At 48.0% G+C, this 7,277-nt stretch overlaps 1 non-coding gene across 1 annotated transcript; it reads right to left on the bottom strand.

Annotated features, from left to right (window-relative positions):
- Window positions 1-6,889: 6,889 nt before the first annotated feature.
- LOC142873231 (small nucleolar RNA U13) lies at window positions 6,890-6,992 on the bottom strand. The gene has a single exon (XR_012921271.1). It is a non-coding gene; the product is annotated as a small nucleolar RNA U13 (small nucleolar RNA).
- Window positions 6,993-7,277: the final 285 nt, after the last annotated feature.

The following is a 7,277-nucleotide window of genomic DNA, read 5'->3' as shown; positions in this document are numbered from 1 at the left end:
ATGCATACTTATAGAACAGGCCAGGACTTACTCTGCGCATGCGCTGAACTTGTTTACTACAGGCGGGCCACCGGAAATCGGCGCCATCTCGTAATGGCGTTGTCACCGCGCCCCACATCTCCCCCTGTTTTATTAATTTAATGAGAGCTGAGCAACCGTTCAGCACCGTCCTTCGACCGTGCGATCAAGGTTGCAGAGCCTCACTTTCACCAGCAACCACCTTAACTCGTGCAATGAGCAAAACTCGGAGGTGTGCAAAGGCTGGCTGTGGGATAGGAGACATGCCTTATCTGGTGCAATGGGAGAAATCCCTCAGAGTGCAAAGGCCATGTCTGCCAAAATACCTGGGGGTAGGAGCGCGTGCAACCCAAAACTAGGCTAACCCTTAAACGTGGTCAACCACACCTGTGTAGGCTGTCCCAGTTCAAGCGCAGCAAATGCCTGTGCCAATACCACATGGTCCCTCTGTCTCTGGGCCTGCAGCCTACAGATGGCCCACAGCCCGCCGCCAGCCGCAGCAAGCAGCAAGACGGCCGTGGCTGCAAGACCGAAACAGAGTCATAGAGCTAGGAGCTTTAACAGAAACAGGAATGTATCTAGGCAAGCGGGTAACAATGGCAGAGGGGTGAGACGTGGCATTCCAACACAATGTATAATTGCACGTATTAGAGGAACAGTTCACATGTGTACCAGAGGGTTTTTCCGTGGATACCACCCAGATAAACGGGGGCCAAACACAGACAGGTATAGGGGCAAAGGTCGCGTTTTGCCCTCCCGCAATCACCCTCACAGAACCTTTAAAAGAGTCGCTAGGATTCCATGCGAAACTAGCATTCCCTGCCATACCCCCAGCCACCAATGGACAGGGGGGCCAAGTCCGTGCAGCTTCCGTTAACCCCACACAAAACACAAAGTCCCCTTCAAGGAGAAGGATCTATTTCCCTCCAGTTAAGCAGGGAGCTCACGGGCTCTCAATAACAGTAGACGGGGGAAAACTGATGCGTCACATATCGCGGGGCCTGATAAAGGAGCTCCCGCTGACTTGTTTGGTCTGACTCCTCCCTATCATTACTCTGAGTATCCTCAGCTGAACAACATCTACCGCTTCATTTATTCCTCCCAATTTCTCTTGGCTGTCTTCCTTTTTAAGTCCAACTTCACTATCAACTGCCTGAATATCTGCCTCTTTTTCTCCAGTCTCTTGAGAAACTAAATCTATTGTTTGAATAGCAGTATCTTTAATTTCTTCAGATTTTATATTTCTTTCTCTCCCCTTTCTTCTTTCTCTCCCCTTTCTTCTTTCTCTCCCCTTTCTTCTTTCTCTCCCTTTTCTTCTTTGCTCTGACTCGCGCTCCGGCGCTCCGGCTCCGGCTCCGGCTCTCACGCCTGCCTTGGTCAGCAAAGGTCCGAATTCGGTTCCGTCCCACGCGTCAGTTCTGAACTCTCCTCTATCGAGGTCGTCTTCCGCTGGTGCCTCAAAGTTGTTTCAAGTCCCGGGTTTCGGCACCACTTGTCGCGCCCGCCTCGCCAGCAAGGAAGACGCGGCAACCGGAGTTCTTCTGACAGTGCTTTAATGGGGTTCCCTTTAATGGGGTTCCCTTTAGACTTGCATGATGCGGAAGACCCTGAGCACAAGCTCTCACACACTTATATACTCTAAGGAAGGAGGGAAGTGATGGGGATAGGTTAAAAGCGCGCGAGGGTTATTACTGATAGGCCAAGCTAAGATCCTTCATATGCATACTTATAGAACAGGCCAGGACTTACTCTGCGCATGCGCTGAACTTGTTTACTACAGGCGGGCCACCGGAAATCGGCGCCATCTCGTAATGGCGTTGTCACCGCGCCCCACAGATGGCAGGTAGGCAAACAGTCCTATAGGAAAGCAGAAATCTGCTAGACATGGCCAGGGAGAAAAGATATGACACAGAATGTAAGCTCTGAAGGAGATGGGTCACAATTGTTCCCTAAGCCACAAAGCAGTCAGCCCCAGGTGCTTCTGTAGCAGATACCTGTGCTTGCCAGCAGGGTAACTAACTGTTTAAAGGTGGGAAGCAAAACTAAACCTGTACAATGCTCAGAATGGCCCCAAAAAAAAAAAAAAAAAAAAAAAACTAAACCTGGCAACTAGAGAGGATCCAGTCAGTGACAATAAAGCAAACCCTGGTAATGCCTGGGCCTCGCTGTCCACTGCGTGGTGACCCTTGCAGGTGAGATTCGAAAAGGACACACACTCCTGGGCTCAGACGCTGCAGCTGGGAGGCAAAAGATGGGGCAGGTTGCCATTGCCATTGCCAAAACTCCTCTCTTCTTCCAGGCAAGGTTTAGGGCACAGCACGGCACCAAAAACAGAGTACAGGCAGGAAGGAGGCAGAAGAGAAAAGAGGCGAAGGTAACACATTCTGTTACCTGCGAGACCTGCCACATCAGCAGTCCCCAACCTTTTTGGCACCAGGGACCAGTTTCATGGAAGACATTCAATTTTTCCATCAAACTGGGAAGGGGCGGGTATGGGGCTTAGGCAGTGATGTGAGCGATGGCTGTAAATACAGATGAAGCTTCACTTCCTCCCTGCCACTCACCTCCTGCTGTGCAGCCCCACCGCCAAGTTTCATGGAAGACAATTTTTCCACAGAGGGGAGAAGGGGGCAGTGGAGCTCTGCAGCCAGGTCCCCAATAGCCTGGGGGACAACAGCTACATCATTTGCAGGTCCCAGTGCAGGATGAAGATGCGGGCGCCCTGGTTCCAAAAGCATTAAGAATTTCAAGATAGGGACTTCAGTCTTGAACCAAGCGTGGGACCATCCTAAGCGTGGGACCTGCCACGTGCCCATGAAGCCAACCTTGGTTGCAAGAGCACAGAATCCCCTATCATGCTGTGGTACACACAGGGAAAAACAAACAGCCTGTGTTTGCAAAGTCTGTAGCACAGTTCCCTAGCTTCGGCAACCTCATAGAATAAAAAGGAAGCTCCAAAAGAAAGAAAATGTCTTTTCTCACGTTTTAAGTCCTTTAAATGCAGACTGGTACCTTAGAGCCTGATGCCGTCCTCAGAAGTGTTTTTGGATTAACGCGACATTTTAAAAACTGAGGAAAGTGAGTGCCTTCATAAAGGGCACGCCTTTGCCACCGACGCTCCTGGTATCCCATTCCTACCCTCCAGGCTCACGAATGAAGGTGTACGAGTTTGTAGACCTGGTTTGAATCCTGGACACGAAAGATCAAAAAGTACCTTGTTGTAATCCCAGCACTCTGGGAGGCCGAGGCGGGTGGATTGCTCGAGGTCAGGAGTTCGAAACCAGCCTGAGCAAGAGTGAGACCCTGTCTCTACTATAAATAGAAAGAAATTAATTGGCCAACTAATATAGATAGAAAAAATTAGCCGGGCATGGTGGCGCGTGCCTGTAGTCCCAGCTACTCGGGAGGCTGAGGCAGGAGGATCGCCTGAGCCCAGGAGTTTGAGGTTGTGGTGAGCTAGGCTGACGCCACGGCACTCACTCTAGCCTGGGCAACAGAGCGAGACTCTGTCTAAAAAAAAAAAACAAAAAACCAAAAAGGTATCTTGTTTGGCATCCATTACATAATACGATTAAACTTTTAAACCCACAGTTTGTGCTGGCCGGTAAGTACGCACTCACACGTGCTCCAAAACCTCCCCCTCCAACCACCCAGGGCTTCACGGCCAAATCTGCGAGGCAGAGTCTGCTGCCGTCGGCACTAGGAGGCAGTGTTGGCTAGCTGTCGGTTTGCACGGCCACAAGTCAAGGAAATTCTTTTTTCTCTCTCAGTCTCACTTGCTGAAGGACGGTGAACCCTTATTGTAAAAAGCTGAAGGGCCATTCTCAATTGTCTATATCACAGCAATTTAAATACGTTAGCCTTGGCCGGCGCGGTGGCTCACGCCTGTCATCCCAGCACTCTGGGAGGCCGGGGCAGGCGGATTGCTCAAGATCTGGAGTTTGAAACCAGCCTGAGCAAGAGCGAGGCCTCGTCTCCACTATAAAGTAGAAAGAAATTAATTGGCCAACTAATATAGATAGAAAAAATTAGCCGGGCATGGTGGCGCATGCCTGTAGTCCCAGCTACTCGGGAGGCTGAGGCAGGAGGATTGCTTGAGCCCAGGAGTTTGAGGTTGCTGTGAGCTAGGCTGAGGCCATGGCACTCACTCTAGCCTGGGCAACAAAGCGAGACTCTGTCTCAAAAAGAAATAAAAATAAATAAATATGTTAGCCTTATGGGAGGCACCCTAAAAGAAAAATGCAAAGGACTTTTGATTGCCAAAATTAACTCGATTCCATAATCATTCAACCTAAACCCACAGGGTCAAATTCTGGTTTCCAGACAGGCTGCAAGAGATTCTAGTGAATGACAGTTCCCAAACTGGGCAAGAACTTGAATTCTCTTTTCCCAGGTAAGCTGGCAATGCAATGAAGCCAAGGCACTGGGTTTGACTAGCAGGGAGGGACATTTCCATTTAACTCCTATGGCCCGAGGCTTAACAGTTTTCCTTTGTTGGCAAAACAAGGTAGTCCTGGATACTGAAAGAAGCTAGTAATTATCTATCTCCCAAGGTGACTCCCTGGAGCTTAGAGCAGGGCCTTGAGCCATTCCACACCCACAGGGACCACAAATCGCTCCACCTCCCAATTCTGGAAGCAGCCGGCAACCCGTGTCTTCAGGAAATATTGAGTTCCCAAGAAAGGGTATAGAAAGAGCTATACACTGGTTTCTATCTTTTTATGGGATATTAAAGGAGATAATTCATGTACACAAATAACTATACATGATATTGTATTAATATTTAAGGAAATAAAATGAATTTCACCATCCTTGCCTTAGGATTTTCAGAGGGGGTAGGCAGTGATCTTTTATGCTAGGAATAATCTAGTTTAACAAAAGGGTGGGGCCGGGCACCTTGGCTCACACCTAGCACTCTGGGAGACCTAGGCGGGAGGATTGCTCAAGGTCAGGAGTTCAAAACCAGCCTGAGCAAGAGCGAGACCCCGTCTCTACTAAAAATAGAAAGAAATTAATTGGCCAACTAATATATATAAAAAAAATTAGCCGGGCATGGTGGCGCGTGCCTGTAGTCCCAGCTACTCGGGAGGCTGAGGCAGGAGGATCGCTTGAGCCCAGGAGTTGGAGGTTGCTGTGAGCTGGGCTGATGCCACGGCACTCTAGCCCAGGCAACAGAGTGAGACTCTGTCTCAAACAAACAAAAACCCCCAAAAATAGCACTCTGGGAGGCTGAGGCAGGCGGATTGCTCGAGGTCAGGAGTTCGAAAAACCCCAAAAAACCAAAAGCATGACGCCACATTTCCGGGGGCAGTGGGTAGACCTCACTGAGATATGTCTAGAAGGATGAGTTGAAGCACTCTGTAAAAGGCCTTGGATGCCAGGTTAGGAAATGTGGAGTTGAACTTGTGCACATCAAGAGACAGTTAAGATTTTTACAAAAGAACCATCTGAGAAGCGCCTTTCAGGGAGATTTTGCAGACAGGGTTGAGTAGAATAGATTGAAGAAAATACAGCTCCTATGGCAGAGGTGGGGCTCAGGCTATTTGTATGTGAATTCCAACTCCCTCACTTCGGGCTGTGTGTCCTTGGACCAGCTAGCTAACCTCTCTGAGCCTGATCCTCATTTGTAAAACAGAGTTAATAAAGGCATGAACCTCACAGGGATGAACTGTAGGTTACGCAAATGATTTGTGTAAGGCTGGCATATAGTGAATGCTCACTAAATATTCACTCTTGATGATGATGAGATTGTGAGGAAACTGCAGTTCAGATTAAAGGCAAAACTGGGACAACTGATTCAGTTGCAGTGTTTTCCATCCTTGCACATGCATTTTAAGAATTTGGGAAAGTACTCTTGTCCTAAAATATCTCCCTGCAATTCTGTTTCTTTATGTCAAAGCACAAATTCTTTGATAAATATAGAACCTGAGGTAGCTCCACTTTCATTACTCTGAGGAGGGAAGCCTAATTAGTTGATTATCATGGTTAATCAATTTCTAGTTAATAGAGAGTTTATTTAGCTGGGAGTTTAAATTTTCTTTCAATTTATTTATTTATTTTTTGAGACAGAGTCTCGCTTTGTTGCCCAGGCTAGAGTGAGTGCCGTGGCGTCAGCCTAGCTCACAGCAACCTCAAACTCCTGGGTTCAAGCAATCCTCCTGCCTCAGTCTCCCGAGTAGCTGGGACTACAGGAATGTGCCACCATGCCCGGCTAATTTTTTCTATATATATTAGTTGGCCAATTAATTTATTTTTTTTATTTTTATTTTTTTTTTTTTTTTGAGACAGAGTCTCGCTTTGTTGCCCTGGCTAGAGTGAGTGCCGTGGCGTCAGCCTAGCTCACAGCAACCTCAGACTCCTGGGCTCAAGCGATCCTTCTGTCTCAGCCTCCCAAGTAGCTGGGACTACAGGCATGCGCCACCATGCCCGGCTAATTTTTTCTATATATATTAGTTGGCCAATTAGTTTCTTTCTATTTATAGTAGAGACGGGGTCTCGCTCTTGCTCAGGCTGGTTTTGAACTCCGACCTCGAGCAATCCGCCCGCCTGGGCCTCCCAGAGAGCTAGGATTACAGGCGTGAGCCACAGCGCCCGGCCAATTTATTTCTATTTTCAGTAGAGACGGGGTCTCGCTCTTGCTCAGGCTGGTCTTGAACTCCTGACCTCGAGCAATCCGCCCACCTCTGCCTCCCAGAGTGCTAGGCCCGCCTGGGCCTCCCAGAGAGCTAGGATTACAGGCATGAGCCACCACGCCTGGCCTCAATTTAATCTATATATTTTCTTTTCAGTTAGTGAATTTGATAGTATCTGTAAACATCCCATACATAAAATGTATTGAAACTTGTTTTCACTTTAGGAAATTTTTTTTTCATGTCAGATGGGTAACATGTAGACATGGTAAGAAGGTTTGAGGGAGCATGTCTCATACGTGTGTGTGAGAACCCAATCATCATGCTTATGAACTACAAAAGGATCTTCTTACATTTTTTAAAGTTATCTCGATTTACTTTTCCAACTTAAAAAAAATCACACGATTATCTTATTATCTCTTTTTTTCTTTTTTCAACTTTTTTTGAGACAGAGTCTCACTCTGTTGCCTGGGCTAGAGTGCTGTGGCATCAGGCGAAAAGAAAAGACGGGGGGGGGGGGGGGGGGGGGGCCAAACCACATGGCTTTATTATACACTCCTGGACAAGGTTCTGGGGCCCCAAGAGAGGGGTCCACAGAAGTCACCTCTGTTTGAAGGGGCTGAGGCCTTT

Source organism: Microcebus murinus, chromosome 9 (assembly GCF_040939455.1).
Source record: "Microcebus murinus isolate Inina chromosome 9, M.murinus_Inina_mat1.0, whole genome shotgun sequence".
In the NCBI taxonomy this organism is placed as follows: domain Eukaryota; kingdom Metazoa; phylum Chordata; class Mammalia; order Primates; family Cheirogaleidae; genus Microcebus; species Microcebus murinus.
This window is presented reverse-complemented; position numbering and strand designations above follow the sequence as displayed.